The 27,846-nt window shown below is 46.7% G+C and overlaps 1 pseudogene; it reads right to left on the bottom strand.

The window, feature by feature from the left end:
• Positions 1–27,846, bottom strand: part of LOC137628501 (U3 small nucleolar RNA-associated protein 15 homolog) — a 203,407-nt pseudogene that overhangs the window by 46,310 nt on the left and 129,251 nt on the right.

Genomic DNA, 27,846 nt, shown 5'->3' with positions numbered 1-27,846 from the left:
CAAAAGTAAACCCTATGTAAATAGCGTGGTTTGTATTTCGGTTACGGAACAAACAGTACTTGCGAAGATGAAGAGCGACAACGACCTTTCACCATCAGCGCCAAAAGTAAAGTGAGCTCAATCACAGAAGTGTAAGTGGGAGAAGTAGCGAGCTAACACCAAGGCCCCCCCCCCCCACCCCCCCAGGGATGAGTAGTTAACCCTCGCTAAATTTCAATGCCGTGTCCTTTCAGCTTCGCCGAAAGTAATACCCCTAATAAATTGCATAGGTTTGTATTCCAGTTACGGAGCAAAAAAGGTTTTGTTATGAAATGTGGATTACAGTTGCTACTGTATTAATTGTACAGACATTTTAATCTAAATCCTTCCTTTTCCAAGTCTACTTTATTTGCCAAAAAACCATATCAACCTCACCAAAACAAATTTGGGTTGCGAAAACCATTGGCAATTCCTGTCACAAAGAAAGTAATACTGTACATCCATCGTAACTCAAAAAGTGTAGGAACAGACAGTTTTATAATGGCACAAAACATCATATGAATTACAAAAGGACAATTTTTACTATAATTAGGATAACAATAACATTACTCACATGATCCCCAACCCTCATTCTCGTGTCTTCAATGACAATATCACGAGCTTTCTTAGTCTTATCCTTCTCAGGGCGAGTCTTGGCGGTTTCTGTTCTCCTGTGCTGGAAAGATATCAGTCCAGACCCACCAGAAATCATTCCAACAACAAGCGTTGAATCCTTAGGCTGCAATTCAAGGAAACAATTAATTTTTTTTTACCTAAGTAAGGGGTACTAGAAAATTAAAGACAAATAGAATACCTAATATCTAATAAGAGTTTGATAATTTGGAGTTTCATAAGAATACCCAAGAAGAAAGTCTCTGGAAAAGAGGGTTAGAGAGGGGCACTGATGGTGGAGGTGGTGCGAGGAGAAGAGGCTTTTAGATGATACTGTTTTTAACTTGAACGTACACTACGAGCATTACTTTATTACATACTGTACAGCTATTCACTCAAGCATTGCGATACATGAGCTATGGAAGTCTTCACGTGGAGGAGCTGCATGCACACCCTAACTACTAATGCTCCATAAACAACCCTTAATAGTACATAATAGCATAAAGCCCTAAATCTTCATGAAAGAACAAAAAAAAAAGTGTTAAACTTACAGCTACTCCCATACACAAAACTGGAGCCGGAAAATTAAGACTATGTACGACAGTGTATGTTCTGACATCGTATATCTTGACATGACTGTCCAATGACCCTGAAAGAAGTCGTTTCTTGTCCGTAGCAAATGCTAAACTTGTGATGGTTTTATGATGCTGGCACAGCTTTGAGAGGATTTTTCCACCAACTGCATCCCATACTCTCACTTCATTACCCCTGAAAAAAAATTAACTCGTATACAAATATGTGCAGTAGAAAAGAAAAGGAGAAACTGTGCATTTAATGATATCCATTGTATAGGATTCAAAATCCAAACAGGAGACACAAATTATTACTTATGTCAAAACACTAATACAATCACAGAGTCACAGAGCTACAACTTCCAAGAAGTTCATACGCAGGATTTCTTAAACGAGGACTAGAACTTAAGAGGTCAAGTTACATAAAGATATCAACAACTGTAATTTGTAAGACAATAATTACGAGCTGGAAATTTTTAAATTCTTCTATTGTAATCAACAGTAGCAGAGCTATTAAAAATATGTTTAATTAAATGCTTAGGTTTTATGACATCAGGACAAAAGATTCATAAAATCTAACAGTACTAAAATACTCTTGCACTGACATTTTCCTTCCATGATACTAACCCCATTCAAATGCAATACTGTACTGAATATGAAAAACAATGAAGATAACACAAACAGAAAAACTTACAATTTATTATTTATACGCTAGTATTAATTATCAGCTAAGCTATATCATCAACATAAGTCTGTTCTTAAACAAATTGCATCCTCTTACACAAATCACAATTTCTGGAAAGTCCTGTGCAGGCTGGAAATATTCAAGATTCTATCAAAAAATTCTTTACGCAATTTGATTGAAACTTGAAATCAGGAAAGTCTGATAAAACAACTTGATATTGGTGTTGATTTTTATTTCTTTACTTGTGGCTTGGGTCATGTGGGTTATTCATGGATTTTGAATTGGGTGAAAAAAGGTGAAAATTCATTCTATTCTGATCTAGAGCCCACTAAACCTCCAGGATAAAGCTACTGCTAATCATGACCTCACTGGCGATAACAGCATAAACTTTTGCTGACGGTATCTGTCCAAAAGTGAAGTTTTCAACCAATTCTTTGGTTGATTGCCATTTAACCAGGTAAAAATGATAGCTCTGAAGAAATATGGAGTTTTTATGATAAAACAAAGTTTTATGAATACTTACCTGGCAGTTATATATATATAGCTAATGTCTCTGACTTTCGGCAGAGTTTTTCAAAACGCGGTAACCGCCTTGTGGTGGTTGTGCGGTTAGGTGGTTAACACCCGTCACAGGGTGGTACGAGGAATCATTCCCGTTTTCTGTTCTTCAGTTCATCTATGCCCCGACCTATCTCCTGAGGGGAGGTGGGTGGGCCTTAGAATATATATATAACTGCCAGGTAAGTATTCATAAAACTTTATTTTATCATAAAAACTCCATTTTTATGAATAGAACTTACCTGGCAGTTATGTATATATATATATATAGCTGATTAACACACTTGGAGGAGGGTGATAGACAGTAAACATCGTTGGGGAAACAACCAAAAAAGTTGTAGGATAAAAAACACCTTGATTCCTTACCTGCTAAGGTAGCTGACTTCAAAGGTTCCTGCCTCTTGAGTCGCTTTCCCTTAGGAGTGTCAGCCAAGATGTGACCTGCAGTGCTGAAAACACTCAATCGAGTCTGTCAACGGGGTGAGACCAACAATCTGACTAGGCTTCAGGACTACCTACTGCCCATATATTAAAAACTGCAATCTTACCAAAACCAACCACCTAACCTTTGCAAATTAGATATCAATTATCTAACTAGACTGAGGTGACTGTACACAAGTCGACGTCCTCAAACAACCATTAAAAACACCAACCCACACACAGGCATACAAAACTAAGGTTGAGGGGAGATAGTAACTCCTTTGCCTAATACAGAAGCCGTAGCTACGTATGGGCTCAAGGTATAGCATTTCTCATAATCCACTCTCACCTCTCTGAGGTAATGAGAGGCGAACACAGAGTTGCTCCTCCAGAACGTCGCATCCATAATTTGTCTGACCGACATGTTTTTGCGGTGAGCAAGCGAGGTCACAATGGCTCTCACTCTGCGTGAGCCTGCAAAAAGGCCGAAGTGTTCCTCCTCACACAAGAGATGCGCTTCTCTTATAACTTCCCTTAGGAAAAAAGACAAAGCGTTCTTAGAAAGGAGCTTCTGAGGATCTTTCACTGAACACCACAAGGAGCTAAAAGAGACTCTCACATTTTTAGTGTGAGACAAGTAGGCCTTGAGGGCTTGGACTGGACAGAAGAGCCTCTCTTGCTCTTGACCTACTAGGTTAGTCAAGTTAGGAACCTCAAAGGTCCTTGGCCAGGGCTTTGAAGGGTTCTCGTTCTTGGCGAGGAAATCTATCCTTAAGGCACAAACTGCCCCATTCAGATTGAAGCCTACCTGCTTTTCAATTGCATGGACTTCACTGACCCTTTTAGCTGTTGCTAAGGCCAAAAGGAAGAGGGTTTTCTTCGTAACCTCCCTAAGAGGAGCTTGTGAGATGGGCTCAAATCTCTTGGTGCACAGAAATTTAAGAACCACATCAAGGTTTCAAGAAGGGGGCTTTAACTTGACCTGCTTGGTTGTCTCAAAAGACTTTAAGAGGTCATGTAAGTCCTTATCGTGATACAAGTCCAAGCCTCTATGCCGATAGACTGAAGCGAGCATGCTTTTGTACCCTTTGATTGTGGACACAGCCAGCTTAGCGTCCTGCCTAAGGTACAACAAAAAATCAGCAATCTGGCTCACAGAGGTACTGGATGAGGAAACCTTGTGCTTCCTACACCAAGCTCTAAAAGTCTCCCACTTGGACTGGTAGACTCTCTGTGAAGAGACCCTCCTCGCTCTGGCAATAGCTTTCGCAGCTTGCACTGAAAATCCTCTCGTTCTGACGAGCTTCTCGATAGTCTGAAAACAGTCAGATTGAGAGCGAGGGGGTTTTGATGATACCTCTCGAAGTTGGGTTGTCTGAACAGCTTTGGACTTGCAGGAAGGCTTCTTGGAGAGTCCATTAACATGTCCACCACCTCCGTGAACCATTCCCTCGTTGGCTAGAAAGGAGCTACCAGGATCATTCGTCCCGAATCGAGGAGGGCGAATTTCCTGAGCACCAGATTGATGATCTTGAACGGGGGAAGGGCATATGTGTCCATCCCCGTCCAATCCATCAAAAAGGCGTCCACTGCTATAGCCTCCTTGTCCGGAACCAGGGAGCAATAGTTGAGGATCCTCTTGCTCTAGTTGGAGGCGAAAAGGTCTATTAGGGGTCTCCCCCACAGCCTCCAGAGACTCTGACAGACCTGTTGGTTGAGGGTCCATTCTGTGGGAAGGACCTGCCCTTTCCTGCTGAGCATGTCCGCCCTCACATTCCTCTGTCCCTGTACAAACCTCGTCAGCATATCTACCTTGTTCTCCTTCACCCAAAGAAGGAGCTCCTTTGCTGTTTCGAACAGGGACAGAGAGCGAGTTCCTCCTTGTTTTCAGATGTACGCAAGAGCTGCAGTGTTGTCTGAGTTGACCTCCACAATCTTCCCAGACACCCAGTCTTTGAAGGCCTTTAGCCCCAGAAAAATGGCCATCAGCTCCTTGTTGTTGATGTGCCATTCCAACTGATTTCCTTCCAAAAGGGCCTGAGACCTCCTTGCTTCCTAGTGTTGCCCCCCAACCTGACTCTGACGCGTCTGAAAACAACACTAGGTCTGGGTTCTTCTTGTGTAAGGAGATCCCTTCCCCCAACAAGGCTGGATCCAGCCACCACTTCAGAAGATCCTTGACTTCTGCTGGAATGGGGAAGGAAAAGAAGTCTTCCTGCGTCTTTCTGTTCCATGTTTTCGAAAGAAAGTGCTGTAGAGGCCTTAGATGGAGTCTCCCCAGTGAGACAAACTGCTCAAGGGAGGAGAGAGTTCCCAGCAAACTCATCCACTCCTTCCCTGAGCAACTCTTCTTGTCCAGGAAACTTCGGACTTTTTCAAGACACTTGGTCTGTCTTTCCTGTGAGGGAGAAGCCCGAAAAAGAACTGAATTCAGAACTATCCCCAAATAGAGAATAGTCTGATTCGGCTTGATCTGAGACTTCTCCCTGTTGATGACCAGGCCTAGATCTTGAGCCATCATAAAAGTCTTTCGTAAATCCTCCAGACATTTCTCCTTCGATCGTGAACAAATCAGCCAATCATCCAGATAGAAGGATATCCTTATCCCCTCTTGATGCAGCCAGCCTGACACATTCGCCATTATCCTGGTGAAGACTTGAGGAGCCGTGCTGAGACCGAAGCAAAGCTCTCTGAATTGGAAGCACTTGCCCTGCATTACAATCTCAGGTACTTCCTTGAAGTCGGATGGATGGGGGCGTGGAAATACGCGGGACACCATCCAGTCCCCTGGACGTACTGATGCCAGCGCAGACTGAGTCGTCTCCATGGAGAACGTCATCTTCTACACAAAGACGTTCAGAGAACTGACATCCAGGACGGGTCTCCATCCGCCCGAGTTCTTGGGCACCAGAAACAGGCGATTGTAAAAGCCTGGGGAGGATAGATCCCGAACCGGTTCTATCGCTCCCTTATCCAGCATTTGGTCGACTAGGTCTAGGAGGGCCTTCTGTTTCCCCGGATCTGTGTACTGGGCTACTAAGGCCAGCGGAGTATCTGCGAGAGGAGGTTTCTTCAGAAAGGGGATCTTGTATCCTTCCTTGATGACTGAGAGGGACCGGGTGTCCGCCCCTCTTCTCTTCCAAGACTGCCAAAAACCTGACAGTCTTGCGCCCACTGTCTGGAGGAGATGAACTTCATTTTCTGGAGCGAGCTCTGAACGAACCTCTGTTCGATCTTGGTCCTGACTCTTGCCTTCTTCCTCTAAAATCTGGTCTTGAAGAAGCCCTGCCCTGAAAGGGCTGCTGGAATTTCTTTTCCTCCTGTTTCGAAGAAGGAGCGGCTGCCAAGGGCTTACAAGCCGAACGAGATAATAGGTCTTGGGTGGCTTTTTGGGCCAGCAAAAGCGTAATGTCTCTCATCAGGGTCTTGGGAAAAAGATGTTGAGACAGGGGGGCGTAAAGAAGCTCAGACTTCTGCGCAATGGTAACAGACCTTGAAGTAAAAGAGCAAAGCAGGGCCCTATTTTTTAGGATTCCAGCTGAGAACAGCGAAGCCAACTCATTCGCCCCATCTCTGAGGGCCTTGTCCATACAGGACATAATGCTGGTTAGATCTAGAGTTCCTTCCATCTGGTCAGTCTAGAAAACTAAAAACCTCAAAGACTCTAAAAATACCTTCGACGAGATGATCCAGCTCCGACATCGACCACATGACCTTGGCTGAGTTGAGAGCATACCTCCTAGCTGAGTCCACTATGCCAGAGAAGTCACCCTTGGAGGAGGAAGGCACTCCCAGCCCCAAAGGTTCCCCAGTCTCATACCACATACCAGCCTTTGAAGCAAGACGAGCTAGTGGAAACGAGAAGGAAGTCTTAACTGCTTGTCTCCGTTCCTTCATCCAGTCATCAATCTTCGCAAGTGCCTTCTTTGCAGAAATCGACAGCTTCATCTTGATGAAGGCCGACTGTTTCTTAGCCTTCTTTCTGTTAAATTGGGATTGAGGAGATTGCGGAGCAGCAGGTTGGAATTCCTCTCCATAAAGTTCAAGAGGGGGGCGAGAGAGAACTTTGTAATCTCCAGCAGCGTCAGCAGGTTTATCATCATCATCAGAGACCTCCTCGAGGTCCTGATCCACATCTGCAACATCCTTCGAACGAGAAGAAGGCTCCTTAGAATCAGACAACGGCAAATCAACGGAATCGTCCTGCAAAAGAGGGCCTGCGTCCTGGCGCCGAGCGTAGGTGTCGTCCTGGCGCCGGGAAGAGGTATCATCCTGGCGCCGAGCGCTAGAAGAGTCCTTGGAACAAGAGGTAGTATCATCCTGAGGAAGCAGGCTGGTATCGTCCTGGCGCCGAGAGCGAGAGGCAGAGTCACCCTGGCGTCGAGAACGAGAGGCAGTATCATCCTGGCGTCGTGAACAAGAGGTGGTATCGTCCTGGCTTCATGAACGAGAGGCAGTATCGTCCTGGCGTCGTGAACGAGAGGCGGTATCGTCCTGGCGTCGTGAACGAGAGGCGGTATCGTCCTGGCGTCGAGAACGAGAGGCGGTATCATCCTGGCGACGAGAGGAGGTATCGTCCTGGCGACGAGAGGAAGTATCGTCCTGCGTAAGCATACCGTCATCGTCCTGGCGCCGAGAGAGAGAGGAGGTATCGTCCCAGCGCCGAGCAGTAGAGGAAGCAGAACGGTGTCGTGTCTTCGACGAAGTGAGTAAGGTTTCCTTAGGAGAAGAACTCCATTCCCTCTTAGAAGTTGACTTTTTAATAGGCAAAGAGTCGTCTTTACGTCTATCAGACTGGGCGTGAGGGCGGCAAAACGCTTGCACTAACGTAAAAAGTTGTTCCTCCTGACAGACATAAAGGATTTAGCAACTTCTGCTGGGTCCTGCGGTCCCGAAGGAGAGGGCTGTCGAATAACACTCATAGAAGGGTAAGGATCTTCGGCTGTAATATCCAGCCTTGCGGGCTTAGACTTCGTCCTTTTCACAGGCACGGAGTCGAAATCGTCCTCCGACGGACAAGGTTCATAGCTGCTAGAACCGGGAGAGAAAGAACAAGACAGTTCGTCGCGGTTCCACCTCCTCTTAGTAGATATTGACGCTTCAAAATGACAAATTCGTAGATAATTTGTATTTTTCCTAACTATACAAACCTTAGCTATTTACATGGGGTAATTACTTCGGCGTAGCTGAATGACGAGCCATAAGAATTTTAACGAGGGTTCACTACCCCTTTGCTAGTTAGCGGGCGGTAGGGAGGGGTAGCTTGCTACCCCTCCCCCTCACACACACCGGTGAAAGGCTCACTTTAATTAGAGGTAGGACTTATCTTGGGGGACAGGGCTGGCGGGAAAATATGTGTAAATAGCTAAGGTTTGTATAGTTAGGAAAAATACAAATTATCTACGAATTTGTCATTTGTTCCGTAACTGAAATACAAACCACGCTATTTACATGGGGTGACTTAACCCTTAGGAAGGGTGGTAAGTCCCTGCTCCTCGCTAGCAATTGTGAAACTGCCGCAGCCTACGTAAGGTGTGCGAAGGTGAAAAGTGACTTTTCCTAGGCAGTTGACCTGGAGTTCCTCAGAAGGAAATCTTGGTTAGGACTCTCCCGATACCACTTCGTCAAGGTATGGGGACATGACAGTATTACACCTAATACTAGGAACAAAAGGAAGCATGGTCTACCTGCAGTGGTTTGAGGTCAGCTGTGCAGAGAACCCAGGATGCTGCTTTCTCCACGGGAGGAGAGGATGAAGAAAAGAATAAGGCCCAGAGAGATTTTTTCATTCATGCAGACTAACATCAGGTAACAATGCCCTCAACCTCCTTCTACTTGTCCATTAAGGAGCCTGAGGTTTAGACCAGCTGTTGTGAAGCCACCACAGGGCCGATAGAAACGTATCGAGCCTCCTGTGGGTCATGTCTTGCAGGTAAGGGGGTGAGAAGATGGTCTGACGCTCCAACACCCCCGTTTGCAGGACCTGCGTCAATGAATGATGCTCCATGAAGGGCAGGGACGTAGCTACGGCCTTGACATCATGGGCTCTAGGGTGATGCGACGGAGAAGGGTCAGGATTCAAGGCCATGTGTAACACCCTGTGAATCCGGGCTGAGATGGTATTCCTGAAGACCCTTCTCTTCGTTTTCCCAGGGTCCACGAACGAGGCTTGAGCCTGGAGACGAACTGCAGCTGTTCTCTTAAGACGCCACCTCAGACTCCCTACCGGCCAGGTAGGAGATGGTCTGGGTCATCTGCTACGGGACGGAGAGTCAAAACCTGGAAAGAGTCGAGCCGCGGGTCCGGCACTCCCGGGTCATGACTCTTGGCAACAAAACTCAGGGACAAACCTGAACGTTGCCTTCCCATATCCCCCTGAATGGGCGAAGTCGTATGAGAGACCATGTGACTTACTTGGCCGAGGATAAGGCTAGCAGGAACACTGTCTACCCAGTAAGGTGGTGATCTGGGGCCTTACGTAGTGGTTCGTCGGAAGGTCTCTTTAGAGACTTGATGACTCGAACCACGTTCCAAGGAGGAGGTCTCACCTTCGACTGAGGGCAGGAGAGGACATGACTTCGTCTGAGGAGGAAGAGTTCCATCGAGCGAGAAATGTCTATCCCTTGAGCCTGGAGGCAAGACCTAAGGCTGAGAGATAGCCTTTCACAGCCGAAACTGAAAAGCACATTTCATCCCGCAAATCCACGAGGAGCTCCGCTATTGCTGGAAGCGGCATTGTGTGGAGGGATAACCTCTCTACAACACCGACCACAGTAACACACCCCTTCGCCTGGGAGACTACTGCGGAAGACTTGCACAGGTGTCCAGACCTCCCTAAACCTCTCTCTTTGCGGAGGATGTTGCCATGTGGCTGCGTGAGCAACTCGTGACGTGGAGGGGATTCCCTCGGAGGCTCCGTAAGGAGTTACAGAGGGACTGGTGAGCCATCTGCGAGAGGCCCTAGCGGAGCTATGGAGGTCATTGAGAGACTGACCGATACTCAGGTCTTGTAGAGTACTCTCCTCATCAGCCAGAATGGGGGAAGGCGAACACGTCGATGTTCTCCCACCGTTGCTGGAAGGCATCTTACCAGAGGGCCTTGGGGTCCAGGACCGGGTAGCGGTACAGCGGGGCTTTTAGTTCAGTGCTGTAGCGAACCAGTCCACAGAGGGGAGCCCCCGCGAGTCAGGACTTTGTAGGCTACTTGAGGATCCAAAGACCACTCGGAATGTGGTGTTTGTGTCGCACTGTTCAGACTGTTGGCGAGCCCATTCCTTTGCCTGGAATCAGGCGAGCTGCCGAGTTGATTGAGGGGAACTCAAGCCATCTTGGTATCTCTACCGCAGGATGGGATGGCTGTACTGAAAAGTACCTGCCTGACTGAGCATGTAAGCCATCACTGTGGTGTTGTTGATCCTCACAACCACAGAGTAGTCCGCCAGGCTTGGTGGAGCTACCGAAGTACTAGAAACACGGTCTTCATCTCTAGTAGGTCTAGAGAGGGTACATCCTGGTTCTGCCCACCGGCCTGAGGTCCCGTGGTTCAGAACGTGGCCCCCCCCCCTTTTCTTTGACGCATCCGAAAACAGCATCAAGCTTGGGGGGAGGAGGAGAAGGTCCACTCCCTATTGTAGATTCTCGTCTGCTTCCCACCCCTCGGGGTCCGTCTGTTCCGGTTGTCCCCTAGGGATCCAGGCGTCCGGGGAGTCGTGCCCCTGACTCCACCGCGCCCTGAGTCGCCACTGGAGAGAACTCATCCTGAGGCGACTGTTGGAAACCAGACGGGCCAGGGAGGAGAGACATAACCACATTGGGTTGGAGGTTCTTCTCGCGTGGGGAAAGGTCTCGCGACCTTCCTCCGCCTTGCTATCCTGTCGTCTGAAGGGAAGGCTTCTGGAGATTGGTGTCTAAGACCATGCCTAGGTATACCAGACTCTGAGAGGGCTGCGGGGAGGACTCCTCGAGGACCACCCTGATCCTTAGAACTTGGCAAAGTCCGAGGAACTTGTCCAGATGGCGAAGAAGGAATGCCTTCGAGTCTGCTAGGATTGGCCAGTCACCCAGGAGACGGAGGGGACGGATGCCAATCCTGAGAGCCCATGAAGAGCTCAGAGTGGAAGCTTCGGTGAACACTTGAGGTGCTGTGGAGAGACAGAAGCACAGCACCTTGGACTGGTATATCCGCCTTCCAGGCAAACTCCAAAGTACTTCCTTTAAGACGGGTGGACCGGGATCGGAAGTACGCGTCCTACCGGACCAGTGTACACATGAAGTCTTGTGGTCTCACCGCAAGACTGACCGCGTCTGCCGTCGCTATGCTGAACGAAGACGTTTGACAACCCCGTTCAGAGTCGAGAAGTCGATGACCGGTATCCAGCCTCCAGACGCCTTCTCCCGGGGAGGAGACGATTAAGGAAGCCTCGGAACCCGTTGGCCACCTCTTGGAGGGAGCGCATCTTCAACATGGACTGGACTTCTGCCCGGAGGGCCCGTCCCCTCACCGATCCCTACCCAGGGAGGAGGGAGGGGCTCGAAACCGACCGGGACTATTGAAGGAGGCAAGCTCAGACAGCTGGCCATCGGCCTTGTCTCTGGCGCTCTTCATTCCCTGAGACCAGAGAGAGCTGCACTGGCCCAAGGGAGTCCTTGGGTGCATAGATTCGGTCCCGGATCGTATCCTTCCCTTTACGAAGAGGAATCTCTGGATCTAGGGTCCCCTTGAGGTTTCTCACGAGGGTCAGGACCTGCCAGAACGCAAGTTCCGACCCCTGGAGCTTCTCCTGATTGACTGGCAGCGAGGTCTCTCGTCCCCGGAGGCTCTTCCTGGGGAGACTCGTAGACCTGCTCCAAGGGTCCATCTGGTTCCTGTCGGGTCCTTGCGGAAGACTGGGCCTTCGGTTCCCTCCTAGGAGAGAAACAGGACTCCAGCAATAAAGGATGTAAGGCTTTCGCCCCCTCCACACGAGAAGATTTCTCAGGAAGAGGCGGGGATTCCCCCTATGGTGTGATGGGGGAGAGGACCGGGTCTTCTTACCCTCCTGGGGATGGGTAATGTTCATCTGAAGGGGAGGGGAGAAGAAGTCTGAGGAGGGCTCATCGCCTGCGTAAGGACTCGTGAAGGGACAGGATAGTCCTTAGAGGAGATACCATGTCAGGGATTCCTCTCACCCTCTTCAGGGGGAGAGGAAGTTGCTAATGATTATTGACCCCAGTCAGAAGGCACAGGCTCATCGCCTGCGTAAGCGCTCTGACGACGGCGTCCCATCAGGGATGCCGACCGAGCGTCGCGCTGACAGGGAGTCCCCTCTGGAGGGAAGAGAATCGTTCGATCCCTTGGAGGAGTTGACACATGAGGGTTCACCCGTAGAGAATCTGCAATGAAGGGAGAAGAGACCTATGACCTGTCCGGAAACCTCCCCCCCTACGGAGAGAGCGCTGCTCTACGCTGCGGGGGAGGGAAACGGGAAGGTGGTCTGACCGCCAGAATCCCTAATTTAATTAGGGCGCGATCGTGTCGGAGAACAGTGCGCCGATCACGCTGGTGATCGCACGAAAATCACAGATCTGGGTAGTGAGTGAATGAAACGTGCGTAGCAGTATAACCGCGCTCGCATGCACGCGTACCTGCATGAGCGTGGGCATATCGGCGATCGCGCGGGGGGAACCATTGGTGCCCGCGTGGACGATCCCCGCGCTGCCGCTCGTATGAAGATCGTCGGCGCTTGCGTGTGAAAGATCGTGGGCGATTGCGTGGGAAATCATCCCACGCATGGACGATGTCGGCGATCTTCTGGTACTTGCGCGCCGTCGGCGATTGCGTGTGGGAAATCATCCCACGTGCGGAAGAAATAACGCGGACGATCTTCGGCGCCTACGCATGTACAAAGATCGTCGGCGCCAACGCGAGAAAAGATCGTCGGAGACAATGAGCAGGAAACCATTGGTGCCCGCGCGCGTACGATCTCCGGCTATGTAAGACGATCGTCGGCGATTCCCGCGAGCACGGACGATCTTCGGCGCTCACGCGTGCGAAGATCGCCGGTGCTCGCGCACAAGAGAAGATAGTCAACGATCGCATGTGGGAAAACCTCGGTGCCCGCGCGGACGATCCGTGATGATCGCGCGCGGGCAACCATCCCACCTGTGGACGAGCGGAAAAACGCCCGAGGACGAGCGAGAAACCGCGCGCGGGCAACCATCCCACCTGTGGACGAGCGGAAAAACGCCCGAGGACGAGCGAGAAACTGCGCGCAGATGATCCGCGATGATCGCGTGAGCCTCAATGGTCGCGCGCGGGAAACCATCCCGCGCACGGAACGATCTTCGGCGCTTACGCCCATTATGAAGATCGTCGGCGCTTGCGCGCCTAGCGCCGGATCCGAACATCGTCGGCTAACGGCCATCGACGATCGCTCGCGGACGGCCTCAAAAGTTGCGCGCGGGACGACCTTCGGCGCTTGCGCGCGTTATGAAGATCGTCGTTGCTTGCGCGCCTAGCGCGTATCAGAAGATCAACGGCTAACGATCTTCGACGATCGCGCGCGGAAGGGCCTTGAAGATCGCGCCGGACGATCTTCAGCGCTTACGCGCGAGTGAAGATCGTAGGCCCTGTGCGTCTAGGACGCAACAGAAGATCGTCGGAGAGAGCGCGCAAGCGCGCTTGGTTGACAGATCAGCTAACTCGTAGATCAGGAACTGGGATGCGTCCCTAAAAGGGAGGGCATCCCCTGAAGAGGACCAAGGAGGTCTGCTTCAGAGCCGACGATCAACTGAAGTACTGCTAAACACTCGGAGGAGTGGTCTCTGTGAGGGACCTTTCCCGCGAACGGGAGAGGTGTCCTTCGTAGAAAACACTTAGAGACACCGCAGGCTGTGCCGCTGGTGAGCGCCTGTGCGCTATCTCAGGAACCCCCAAGGATGTGCGCAAATGCGCAGGGAACGTTGGTAGCAGCCTAATTGAATTACTGGAACAGGGAGTCTCTGGAAGGCAGTCTCAGGAACAGCAGGAACAGCAGCCGAGCACTAGCGCCCAAGGGAACGTTGGCGCGCAGGGGATACCTGGCGCTTAAGGGACTTACAGTGTGAGAAAGTCTCTCCTGCCCCGGAGGAAGGAGCCCGTTGGATAACGGGGGCGTGGGCGCCCAGAGCGCGTCAGCAGTCAGGAACGGATACAGCAGGTCAGCAGGTCCACTGAGGGCATGAAAGACCAAAGGTCTAACGTAGCCTGAGTAGCGAGTCCTCGAGGGGATGAGTTGCGAGACCCCGAAGGGTCAGCGCAACGAGAAACCGAAGTTTCCCAGTCACTAATCACCGAAGTGTAGAAGTGACTAAAGTTACAAGAGCCCGAGGGAACTGCGTAACTAAAGCTCCGAGACCCCCGAAGGGTCAGGGAAAAAGAGAAACCGAAGTTTCCCTGTCACTAAACACCGAAGTGCTAGTGACTGAACAGCAAGCTGTTGTCAACAGGAACAATCCTCCGAAGAGGAGTCTCTATGATTGGCCTCTCTCGCGAACAAGAGAGGTGAGCACTTCATAGAAGAGACTGGTGATGGTGCCCCGAAAGGCCCTGAGATCAGCAGACGTAACAGGAACAATCCTCCGAAGAGGAGTCTCTGTGAGTGTCCTCTCACGCGAACGGGAGGGGACACTTCGTAGAAGAGACAAAATGAGCAATCCTCCGAGGAGGAGCCCTTAGTGCAGCCTCCCTCGCGAACGAGAGAGGGCCAGACTGATCCTGCAGCTGCTCAGCCCCTTGAGCGTAGCTACAGAAGCGACCGCTCATCCCCAAGAGCATAGTCGCTAGTACCATGGTCTAGCCTTGCAACCGCTCAGCCCCTTGAGCAAGTTACAAGGGCGGCCGCTCAGCCCACAGAGCATAACCCCCTAAAGACCAAAGAAGTAAAAAGGGAAATTAACTAACTACCCTGGAGGCGAACCTCCTTATCATTCTAGGATGCAATGAAGAGCTGGCAGTAGTCACGGGGGGACTTCTAAGAGAAGGGAAAGCCCCTGACGAACGCCTTGTGAGACGGCGGCGAAGCCGACTCCCTAGGATAACAGGACAGCTCTGCTTCGAAGGCACACAATAAGCACGAAGAAACAGCATCGCAAACTGGGAAATAAAACAGAATAATTATTTAACAGAAATTTCCCCGGGTGAAACTCCGAAGAGAAACCCCGAGGTAAAAAACATAAGAACAAAAGAAGGTACGCGCTCCCCCCCTCCCCCACCCGGCATGCCCAGGTGAGGGGGGGGGGACGAAAGTTAACAAAACAGAATTATAACATAATTATGCAACTGACTTTGAATGTTCCAAGGATCACCGACCCCCGAAGGGACGTGAGCCCTGAGCTGAAAAGCTAAAACACAATTATATTCGTAAAAATAATTGAGACAAATAAGACGAAATAGCAACTCGGTTCTGAGAAGCTATCGATTGATTGATTGATTTAAAGTTTTCAGGCATCCTGACATCTGGGGTCATTGACGCCGGTAACATTTAACTTATGTATACAAAAATAAAAAATAAATTAAATAAAAAAATAAAAGAGTATTCAATTAAAATCATAAAAGTTGAATGTCATAAAAGTTAAATATTTTTCAGAAGACCTGCTTCTGAAATAAATCTAAAAATGCCACTTGCATGGTAGGACACATCATTTCCAAGAATCTTGGCAAGGATGAACCTGCCACCCTCACCTCGAGCCTCAAATAAAAATCTATTCCTTAAGTTGTTATAATTGGGGCATTCGGTCAACAAATGCCTTACTGTTAGAGGTACTAAACAGTCGTCACAATACGGTTGGTGTTGGCCCTTCAGCAGAAACTCGTGTGTCAACCGAGTGTGACCAATACGGAGACGACAAAGAGACGTCTCCCATTTTCGGGGCATCTTATTATACCTCCAAGGAGATATGTCATTTGTTATCTCTCGCATTTTATTGCCATCTTGACTATCCCATTGCTGTTGCCATTTATTGCAAACCAATTTCTTGATGTCAGGTAAGAAATCATCACAGGGAATGGGATACCTTCTTGGCAGCAACTCGGATGCAGCCTTCTTAGCCAGTGAATCTGCCTTCTCATTCCCAGACACACCTACATGTGCTGGAACCCAACAAAATTGAACTGTTATACCTCTCCGTCCAATAATGAAGAGCCATTCTAAAATCTTTAAAACTAGAGGGTTATTAGAATTAAAAACTTCCATAGCTTGAAGGACACTCCTTGCATCACTAAAAATTGTAAAATTACCGTCCTTCTCCAACGCTATTTTCTCAATAGCAGTTAATATGCCATACAGTTCGGCAGTAAATATGGAAGCGGTCAGAGGAAGTGCACCTCTACAATTAAAACCATTACTATGTACTCCAAATCCAACGCCAGCATCAGATTTGGAGCCATCAGTATAAATAAAAGTTGATCCTCTATGTTCTTTAACATGTTCATTAAAAAGAGACCTGGCTTCTACGTCTGACATATTCTTCTTATCTCCAATAAAATATTTACAAAAAGATATCTCCGGTAACTTCCATGGAGGCGTTGATGATACCTTGAATGGAAGTACCTTATTTCTAATTATATCCAGACTATTCAATAATCGTTTCACCCGAAAGCCATAAGGTTGAGGAGATTTTGGGTGCAACTCAAAGTATGATGCGTGTCTTACAAGGCTTGCAGTCTGAAATGCTAGAGAGTTAGGGAGTCTTTGCAATCTAAACCAATACCGAAGAATGGAAGACATTCGGTAAAAGTCTAGAGGTAACTCTCCAGCATCAACAAGGAGACTTGGGATAGGCGAGGTTTTAAAAGCTCCAGTAGACAATCTAATACCTGCATGATGTATCGAGTCTAACATTTTTAACCGGCTTGGGGTGGCTGAAGAATATACCTCACAACCATAACTAATTTTGGAAAAAATCAAGGCCTTGTATAATTTTAAAATAGTATTGCAGTCTGCCCCCCACGATGTATGGGACAATACTTTTAAGATATTCAGTTTCAACACATTTAGCTTTTAATGCTTTTAAGTGAGAAACCCATGTAAGCCTACAATCAAATATCAAACCTAAAAATTTAGCTTCTCTTGCACATGGTATCCGTTGACCTTTAATGTATATATCCGGGTCTGGATGTACTCCCCGGATACGACAAAAAATGGACAACGGTAGTTTTACTTGTCGAGAACTTAAATCCATTCATGTCAGCCCACTGGATAATTTTATCAATAGAGAGTTGGATTTTTCTCTCAACCATTGCCATTCTGGTGCCAGCAAATGATATTGAGAGATCATCCACAAATAATGTTGAGAGAACATCCTGGGGAATGGCTGAGGATATCCCATTAATTGCTAGTACAAAAAGGGTTACACTCAGCACACTACCCTGAGGAACTCCTTCTTCCTGGCACTTACTCTCAGATAGAGTTTCCCCAACTCTCACTTGAAAAACTCTACGTGAAAGAAATGCCTGAATAAATAGTGGCAGCTCTCCTCTCAATCCCAATTCATGAATGGTTTTAAGTATACCATATCTCCATGTGGTATCATATGCCTTTTCAAGGTCAAAAAATACTGTAACATGGTGCTGTTTGGAAGCAAAGGCTTCACAAATAGAAGACTCTAGTCGTATCAACACATCAGTCGTTGAGTGCATTTTTCGGAATCCACATTGAATCGGTGATAAAATACCTTTCTTTTCAAGGTACCACATCAGCCTTGCATTGACCATCTTCTCCATGATTTTACATAAACAAGATGTCAATGCAATAGGACGATAGTTTGCTGCTAAAAACTTGTCTTTACCGGGTTTTGAAAAGGCTAAAATAATGGCTAGTTCCCAAACACTTGGGTAACTATGATCATGCCATATTCTATTAATAATACTGAAAATAAATAGCTTTGTATTAAAATGTACATGTTTAATCATTGCATATGGAATTCTATCGGGTCCAGGGGCTGTATCATTGCAATGAGCAAGTGCGGAATCAAATTCTCTTTCAGTGAAAGGAGAATTATACGACTCTTCCCTTCTTGTTGCAAAATTTAAAATTTTCTTTTCTTCAGTGCTCCTATACTGGTGACCAGGGGCTCCTTCACACTTGCTGGATACTTTTGAAAAATGATTAACCAGGGCATTGCTAACATCATTTGCTTCAGTTACATACTGGCCATTCACCTTCAACACTGGTGGTGGGTTGGGGGTGAATTTGCCAGCTATCTTTTTTACTTTCCTCCACACAGAAGATGGTGGTGTTCTACTGTTAATGGAGGAAACAAAAGACATCCATGACTGGCGCCTTGCTTCTTTCATGGCACGACAGAACTGTGCTCTACATTTCTTGTACATAATTAAATTCTCATCAGTTCTGCATCTACGCAATCGTGTTAAAGATCTTCTTGTGGCTCTGTGGAGGGCAGTTAGTTCTGAAGACCACCACAGGACTGGTCGTCGTTTGAATAACCCTGTTGTTTTTGGAATTGAATTGACTCCTGCTGTATGGAGAGTTCCATTCAGTAAGTCTATGGCATCATCGATATTTTCAACTTGTCCTGCATCCCCCTCAATTTCGCTTAGCTCACGAAATTTATCCCAGTCCGCCTTGTCAAGATTCCATCGTGGCGATCCCTGTAAAGGTGGACCATTGCTGGTGTTTATAATGATTGGTGTGTGATCACTAGTATGCCAATCATCTAATGTTCTCCAATCGAAGTCGAGAAGGCAATTAGAGCTTACGATTGATAGGTCAATACATGACAAGGTACCTGTCTGGACATGAAAGTGTGTGGGCTCTCCTGTAATAAGGAGTCCCACATCTTCATTTTCCACAATTGATGATATGATATTTCCCCTCGTGTTTGCTAAAACATCACCCCACAAAGGATGTCTACCATTCAAATCTTCAAGTAAAATAAAAGGTTGAGGGAGTTGTTGAATCACCTCCACTAAGTTGTCATACAAAATGTTATCATTTGGAGGCAAGTACAGAGAACAAATTGTATATTTTCGCCCTATGTCAATCTGTACAACCACTGCCTGCAGAGGTGTACGAATAGACAGAGAAACTTGGGGAACATCTCGACGAACGTATATGAGACTTCCGCCATGGCTCCCCACTTGGTGATCATATGGTGTCCTATAACTAATGTATTCGCGAGGACAAGGGGTATTATGATTAAGTTTGCTCTCCTGTAGACAAATAATTATGGGGGAATGCTCATGAATAAGGAGCTTAAGTTCTTCATATTTGGCCCTTAAACCCTGACAATTCCATTGCAAAATGGAGGAAAAAACTATGGTTTATAATTTGGTAGACCCCTTGGATGGAGTCTTCCCATTAGCAGTTTTTGATCTAACACTATTTTTAGGTGGTTTTATTAAAGAGGGTCTTGATAGATTGGGTTTAGAATTTATGATTTTCTTTTTGTCTTTTTGATCTGATTGTTGAGGAGGTTGGTGGACCTCCACTTGAATTTCCGATTTATTTAAATTGACTTCCAGATCAGAAATATCAACAGACAAATCATCATATTTATTTGACGTCGTAATTTTGATATTTCTTATGGAAGGGGGCGAGAGAGATGGAGGTCTCTCTCTTTTCCGATTAGTAGGTTTTGAGCTACCAGGTTTTTGCACCTTCCCAAATACAGGTGCACCTGGTAACTTAGTGTCAGGTGGCATCTCCATCAAATCAGGCAAGGACATGGCCTGGGAGAGGTTAGTACTATTGTTGGTAATGGGGGACGAAGGCTGTACAGAAATGGGCAATGACCCATTTTTAATACGCTGTGGCAAAGCCTCAGAAGGCAATATGATTACCTTGTCATGCAGTACTTTATTATCAGAGGTTGTATTTCTTTTCTTAGGATTACTGGCAGTGCTAGGTGGGGTTGCTGTCTCCTGTGGTAAATTTACCTTTGATTTTAAGGCCTTTGCATAGCTGGTTGATTTATTCAACAGTCGTTTTGCATGTCCCACACTTATGTGTTCTAAACTTGATTTGTTTAGGGCAGCTTCCTCCAACTTATACAGTTCGCATCTCCTATCAGTTGATTTATGATTCAAATTGCAATTTGAACACCTGGCCTCAAGTGTACATTCTCCATGATAAGTTTTGGAGCAAATACCACACATTTTTCCATTTTTGCAAACTTTGGATGGGTGTCCAAATTTAAAACAATTAAAACATTGCAGGGGCTTTTGTTTGAAAGGCCGAACTTTAATCCTTTCATTTTCAATAAAAATATGGAAAGGTACATCAGCATCCTGGAAAGTAAGTATAATCATTGAAGTTCCAGGAACCTTATGCACTTTCCATACATTTAATGGACACATAGAAAGTATCTCCTCCTCTGTAAATTCGTATAGGTCCTTATTAAAGACCACTCCCCTTCCATAACTAAAATTTAGATGAGGTTTCATTTCCAATGTAATTTCATCACTGCCTGTCTGTAAGTTAGACAGTATTGCAGACTGAGTCGAAGATTTGGCATGGATGAGATAACTGTTCTTCCCAAAACGAGATATATCTCCAGGTGCTATGGTTCCTACTTTTTTTTGGATAAACTTACATATCTTAAAATAATTCCCTATTATCCCTTTAGGTTCAGCTAAGAGCCACATTGGTGGTTTGGGTTTTCTCTGTGAAGGCATGGGTACATTTCTATCTTTTTCAAACCAATCAGCAGGTTTGTACACATCCAATTCCTTTGGGACCTTATCACAAAGAGCTCCCATGATGTTCAATTCGTTAATTTTGATACTACTAATATTACTTATGGCATTAAACGCTTCATCATGACTTTCAAAAGATATCCAAGAGTCCCATTTTTCATCTCCAAGTCTCATCCTTATTTCCTTTATCAATCTATAGCACTTAAATGCTCTGTATATATCATCATAATTTGTCTCTAATGGGATTTGGGAAACATGAAGGAATCGTAGTTTCCCTGTGTTACCCAAATTGCTAGATTTTTTAACATCAGTAGAGTGGTCCTTTTTAGTTCGAAGGTCGTCAACAGAGTTTTCCTTAATTACAGTAGCAGAAGTCGTCAACAGTGCCGGGGGGGAGTCAGCAAATCCAGGGGATGGGGAGTCAGTATTTGAAGGGTCCATATTTAAGGGTGGGATTTTCAGGTTTTTTGTTGTTGTTTTGTTGGGGTACCTGCTTGAGAATTATAAGAAAGTATCATACGTTGGAAAGGAAATTTGTATTCTCCACTATCGGCACAATGAGAGTATACTTCCCAGATGGTCCACTCCATACCCTACCCGAAGGATAGCATCAAAACAGATGTAGAGGCACAGGTGTAAGCTGAACCCGCCTGTTAGGACTGAGACCAAAGTAATATGGAATCATCCTCCCCATATCTGTAATGATGGGCTTCCGGCCAAAAGCCAAGAGTCCCACCTCAAGGATTGGATCCCCCTGGATTCCGATGACCCAACCCCTGAGAGTAGTTCCGCCAAAAAGGTCCAAACCATCTTTGGGATGGCTGAGATCATCCAATACTCTCATATATAGCTTTGAATGCGAATACCTCCCAACCGTGATCCCTTCTCCCATTCATCTAAGCAGGCAGTAATAACGAATGTGGAAATATCCACGCCATTTAAATAAAAAGAAAAATAGATAAATAAATAAATGAACAAATAAAATAAATAAATATATATATATATATATATATATATATATATATGCATACATCTACATATATATATATATATATATATATATATATATATATATATATAACTAAGAAAAATAATAATCATAGAGATAGGACAGCAAGATGAAAGAAAGTTGATAAAATTAGGAGAAGGTCGAAGTAATATTAAGCAGAAGAAAAAGATGAAAGAGAGAAATTTAGATTCGAACTGGGGGAGCAATTTCCCGAAGTTCGAGAGCCCTCTTGCCCGTCACCAAGATTCAGCACGGGAATGAAATGCCGTGCTGAAGCTCAATGACTTCATCAAGGCATTCTCTCATTAAGAGGGGAGAAGCTATCGAAGGAGTAGTACGGAGTAAGAGGTGAACGACCTCAAGAGAAGGGCCGGTCTCCACGAAAGGCAACCATTGTGGCCTAGAAGTGAAAGGCCGTGATCACGAAAAGATCGTGGTGGCCTAAGCCGGCGAAACTCTAGCTGACGTACACGACACACACACCGCACAACACCGAAAGCAAAGGAAACTTACATTTTCTATACACAAAAATATATATAAACATCAGTAATGTTTAAATATATCTAGTATAAGAAAAGGTAAGTTAAAAGACAAAACAATAATGGCCGTCAAGAGAGGATAGGAGTGGAGACCTCCGATCACTATCCGAGCCAAAGGTAAAGTGGAGTATTCTCCGGTGTGTGTGAGGGGGGGGTAGCTAGCTACCCCTCCCTACCCCCTGCTAACTAGCGGTGGGGTAGGAAACCCTTGTTAAAACTTTATGGCTCGTCATCGGCTGCGCCGAAGTAATCACCCCATGTAAATAGCGTGGTTTGTATTCAGTTACGGAACAAATAGATTTTTCGCTTTGCTCAAAATCCGTTTTTTGGGCTCAGGCCATGTCGTCGTGATGGAAGTGTACCAGAGCATTAATGTATCTGTGGATTTTCAATAGTGCCGTTCATCTCGAGCTAAATCTTTCCTCTTTGGTCTTTAGACCTAGAGACACTTGATGTTACCGTTATACATCAATCAGCTGATCATGAAATATGTCAGTGCTTCCTGCCCCCTACAGGGAAGAGTCTGGGTAGACTCGAAGAAAAAACCCGAGGATTGTGAGTTCAAGGAACAATCTAGCAAACAGTTTGTATATTAGTGTCATCATATACGTAAAGCATAGTCTGTACTAGGATGGTATTGGTCTGGGCAGGTTACTGTACCTCCCGGGTCTGTCAATAAAGAGACGGACAGGTTTATATACGTGTAGGAAACCTTAAACAGTAAAATGAAGTCTAGTATGATAAGATCTTACCTGTTTGCCTGGAACAATATGAATCTTAGTTCCGATATTTACTTAAATATCAAGAGTCAAGGATGCTCTGACTTATACATACACTGAAATATTTGGGGCGAAAGAGACACAAATATTCGTTCTATTGTTTATTACAAAAATAGAAATCATGGTTGTAATCAATTACAATGTATGCTGAATAATTCTGCATAAAAGCATAAACAGTAATAACAGGAATAAATAGGGTTTACCTGAAAAGGAAAACATTAGCCACTCTAAGGGAAATATAAAAATTTCACTATACATTCTGTTGTTACTAGGAACACTGTGCATATAAGAATGCCTGGCACTTGTGTCAGCTTATTATGCTTAATGTCACCTGTGTAGGGAGAAGAGTCTATAGTGTTATCATTTAAACACAAAACTCAACATGATATGCCTTACGAGTCTATCGTGTACAACCTTCACTATAAGTCCCGAATAGTGCACTGTTCTTCGCAGTAATCAAGCAGCGGGTTTTATTACACTGCCCGCCGCCACCACATGAAATTTAATTTCTTGTAATTGCTTCGCGTAGTGCTTGAAGAAGACCCTCGAGGATTTCCATCCAGTATAGCATGAAGGCTTTCAAACGACATCGTTTGGAAGAAATTCAGAGATGAGGCAACTTTTCTCGGATCATGACCTGCGGGTGTACTGTCTAGATCCGCTCTGCGAATAAAGTAGGTGATTTTCACCCTTATCTGTTTCAAGGATAACGTTGAACCGGAAGTCTCTCCCCTGAAAAGCTGACCTCCCTTAAAGTCTGAAGTTCTACGAAGATAGACCTTTAGGCATTCCACTGGGCAGAGGGATGCTTCTTCCTTCAGAGGGCAGATTCTCCAGGGACCCCATCTCTTAGTGGGTAGCTCGTTCTTGGCGAGAAACGTCTGGTCCGGAAAGAGGTTCAGTTCTCCATTGTCTGTGAACTGAATGTGGCCATCATCCCTCTAGAGGGCCACTATTTCGCTAACTCTGGCTCCCGAGGCTAGTACAAATAAGAATATCACCTTCTGAGTCAAGTCTTTCAGCAAGCAATCCTCATTGTTCAGGGTTGATGCTAAATGAAGAACTTTGTCCAAAGACCATGAAATGGGCTTAGGAGGAGCTGCGGGCTGAAGTTTAGCGTATGCTTTAGGGATCTTGTTGAAGATTTCGTTGGAAAAGTCTACCTGGAAGGCATAAAGTATTGGTCTGGCCAGGGCGGATTTACATGTAGTAATCGTATTGGCTGCTAAACCTTGTTCATGAAGATGGATGAAGAAGGACAAACAGAAGTCCATAGAAATCTCCTTAGGTTTCTTCGCCTTGACAAACGCCACCTATTTCTTCCAGGAAGACTCATATTGTCTTCTTGTTGACTTTGACTTGTATTCTTCTAGGAAGTTAATACTGTCCCTAGAAATCCCAAACCGTTTCTTGACTGCTATGGCGAGAAAATCATGAGATGAAGGTTCTGGGTTTTCACTGATGAAGCACAGACAGTCAATTTCTGCACTTGCTGAGTCAGAACTGGGTCCGGCAACAGGATCAGTTTCAGGCGTAGTTCCGTTACTAGGGAGAACCAAACGCTGTTGGGCCACTTGTGGGCCACTATTGCTGCCGTCCCCCGAAAGGACCTCAGTTTGTCAAGGACTTTCAGCAGAAGGTTGGTTGGAGGGAATAGGTAGATCTTGGACCATCTATTCCAATCTATGGACACAGCATCCATTGCTTCCGCTAGAGGATCCTTGTACGGGGCTACATACTGGGGTAGCTTCTTGTTGTCGCTCGTTGCGAAGAGGTCTATCTGCAGTCCTGGGACTTTGCATAAGATGAAGGCGAATGATCTTGCGTCTAGGGACCATTCTGACTCTATCGGTTTGGTCCTGGATAGAGCGTCCGCTGTCACATTGCGGAACCCTTGAAGGTGGACTGCTGACAAGTACCATCTCTTCTTCTCCGCTAGGCGGAAGATGGCTAGTATCACTTGATTTATGTGAGGCGATCTCGAGCCCTATCGGTTTAGGCATCTCATTATGACTTCGCTGTCTAGAACCAGACGGATGTGGATTGAGCAGCGGAGTTTCAGTTTCTTTAGGGAAAGAAAAACTGCCATGGCTTCCAGGAAATTGATGTGGAAGGTTTTGAAGAGGGGAGACCAGGTTTCTTGGACTTTCCGATGATGAGAGTAACCTCCCCACCCCTCTTTCGAGGCATCCGTGTAAACGGTGACTGACGGTGGAGGTGGTTGTAGGGGAACCTTGTTCTTTGGGCTTTTGGCCTCCGACCATGGCTTGAGTAGGGATCGCAGATGATTTGGTATCGGTCTTTGTAGATCTCTTCGAGCGTTTGATGCGTATTTTCTCCAGACTCCTGATGCATCTTTTAATTGTGCTCTCAATACTGGATCTGTCACTGAGGCGAAATGGAGAGACCCCAACACTCTCTCCTGGTGCCTTCTTGATATCCTTGCGGACCGAAGAAGGCTTCTGACAGATCCTGCTATCTCTTTCCTTTTCTTTGATAGAATGGAAAGGCAGTGCGACTGCAAGTTCCAGTGAATGCCCAGCCACTGAAACTTTTGAGCAGGAGACAGTCGAGATTTTTCCAAGTTGATCTTGAATCCCAAGTGTTCCAGGAACTGGATCACTTCCTTGGAGGCTTGCCTGCACTCTTCTTCGGATGCTGCCCACACCAGCCAGTCGTCCAAGTAGGCTACCACCTGGATTCCCTTTAGGCGTAGTTGATGAATGACTGCATTCGCAGGCTTGGTGAATACCCTTGGAGCTATGTTCAGTCCGAAGGGCATGGATCTGAAAACATACTGTCTTCTTTGTAGTTTGAATCCAAGGTAGGGGGAAACTTGACGGCTGATCGGAACGTGCCAGTACGCATCCGTCATGTCTATGGAGACTGTGTATGCCCGTTTGGGCAACAGGGTCCTGATGTGTTGAAGCGTCAGCATTTTGAACTTGTAGTTCACTATGAACTTGTTAAGTGGTGACAAGTCCAGAATTACTCTGAGCTTTTCCGAGTCCTTCTTCGGAACACAAAATAGCCTTCCTTGGAATCTGACAGACTTTGCCTTCCTTATAACTCTTTTGCTCAAGAGTTCCTGAACATATTCTTCCAATATGGGGGTTGAGTGTTGGAAGAATTGAGGGAAGGTTGGTAGAGATGAGCTCCAACTCCACCCTAGTCCATTCTTGATTAGGCTGTGGGCCCAGGGATCGAAGGTCCAACGATCCCGGAAGAAGAAGAGTCTCCCTCCTACCGGTAGCATCTCACTTTGAGTGCTGGGTGGAGGATTTACCTCCTTGGCCACGTCCACCCTTGTTGCCCCTACCTCTGGAGGGGCGTCTGGAAGAACCTCGAAAGGAACCTCGAGACTTCGGCCGAAAGGTCGTAGACTGCCTTTCAAACACTGGGGTGAACACTGGTGACTGAGACGCCAGTGTTTGGGGCACCAGTTGGAAAGTGGTGGATGATTGTGCCACCGTCTGGGACACCGTGGCCACGGGAAGCTGTTGCTGTTGCTTAGGCCGAGAGGGCACTTTAGGTCGTTTTGGTCTATTCTTCGGCTGGGAACCCTCGTCAGCTGAAGATTTTCTTTTAGAGGACAAGCCCCATTTAGAAAGTAGGTTTCTGTTCTCAGTGGCGGCTTTGTCCATGACCTCTTTGACCACTTCACTTGGGAAGAGGTCTTTTCCCCAGATGTTAGAAACTATCAGCTTCATTGGTTCGTGTCTCACCGCAGCCAAGGCGAACACGAACTCTCTGCAAGACCTTCGGGCTCTAATAAAGTTATACAGGTCTTTTGTTACTGTCGCCAGATGGGCTTTGGCGAAGACCATGTACATGTCTAGGGTATCTGGGATGCTTGCCATTGTCTCCAGGACAGTCTGCAGAGACAAGGAAGCAGCAAGACGTTCTTTCGTCTCCTGTTCCCTACGCAGGAGAAAGTCCGACAGCTTGGGGAGGTCTTCGCCGAACTGTCTTCCGGCAATATCTGCCTCCAGCTTCCCAACTGTGAAGGTGTTGCGTACATCCTTCCAGTCTGCATCGTCTGATGGGAAGGCAAGGGAGAAGGGTCTACACTCCTCCAGCGTAGGGCACGGTTTCCCTGCCTCAACTGCCTTTAAGGCAGCCTTGAGCCCTTTGTCCATAAAGGGAAAGGCACGTTTAGGGTCAGCAATGAAGGACGGGTGCTTCTTGCTGAGAGCCGGCACCTTAGAGCTGGTAAAGGCCCTCTCTTTTAAGGTGGTGGTATATAAGGCCTGAGCATTAGAGAGTTCAAGGACAATAGTTTCCTTCAGCTCTGTTTCCTCATTAGATGCGGGTTCCGTCCTTAGACGGACATAGCAATCCGGGTAAGCCCCTTTGCTGGGCCAGAACTCAATTTCCTCCACTGGGACAGTGCCCAGTTTTTCTGAGAGGAAGATCTTCCCCCCCCCGACATGGGCATGTGCTCTGCGTACCTCCAGGGGTTAACGTCGGAGAAGGCAGGGAGATCTTTAACGTTTAGCTTCTTCGGGGCCAAACGTGTTGCAACTAGCTGATGTATTTCAGTCCGAAGAGAGGCCTCCTTCTCGGACGATTTCTTTTGGATGTCCTGCACCATGGACAGCAACGAGTGCAACGTACTCGTGATCGAATCTAGTTGGGGTGCAGTGGAGGAGGTCGAAGGCACCGGCTCATTCACTGTGGCCAATGATACCGAAATTGTTTCAGCTTTCTCGGTTTCTGTCTCAGGTGGAACGTCATCCGCCTGATCCAATTCCTCCACTAGGAGATTGTTCTCAGTCTCCTCTGAGACAACTGACATGTTGTCCTCTAACTGGATGCTCTCTAAGGCATCCGAAACTTCAGATTCTACCGGAATCTGAACCAGGGGAACCTCAGGTTGAGCCTGGGGAATAACTGCATCCGAAGATGCCCTAGGGAAAAGACAAGCCCTCATCTTTTCGTTAGGAAGGTATGGGCCAGAAGTGTTCTTCTGGAAACCTC

Source organism: Palaemon carinicauda, chromosome 36 (genome assembly GCF_036898095.1).
Source record: "Palaemon carinicauda isolate YSFRI2023 chromosome 36, ASM3689809v2, whole genome shotgun sequence".
Taxonomy (NCBI): Eukaryota; Metazoa; Arthropoda; class Malacostraca; order Decapoda; family Palaemonidae; genus Palaemon; species Palaemon carinicauda.
This window is presented reverse-complemented; position numbering and strand designations above follow the sequence as displayed.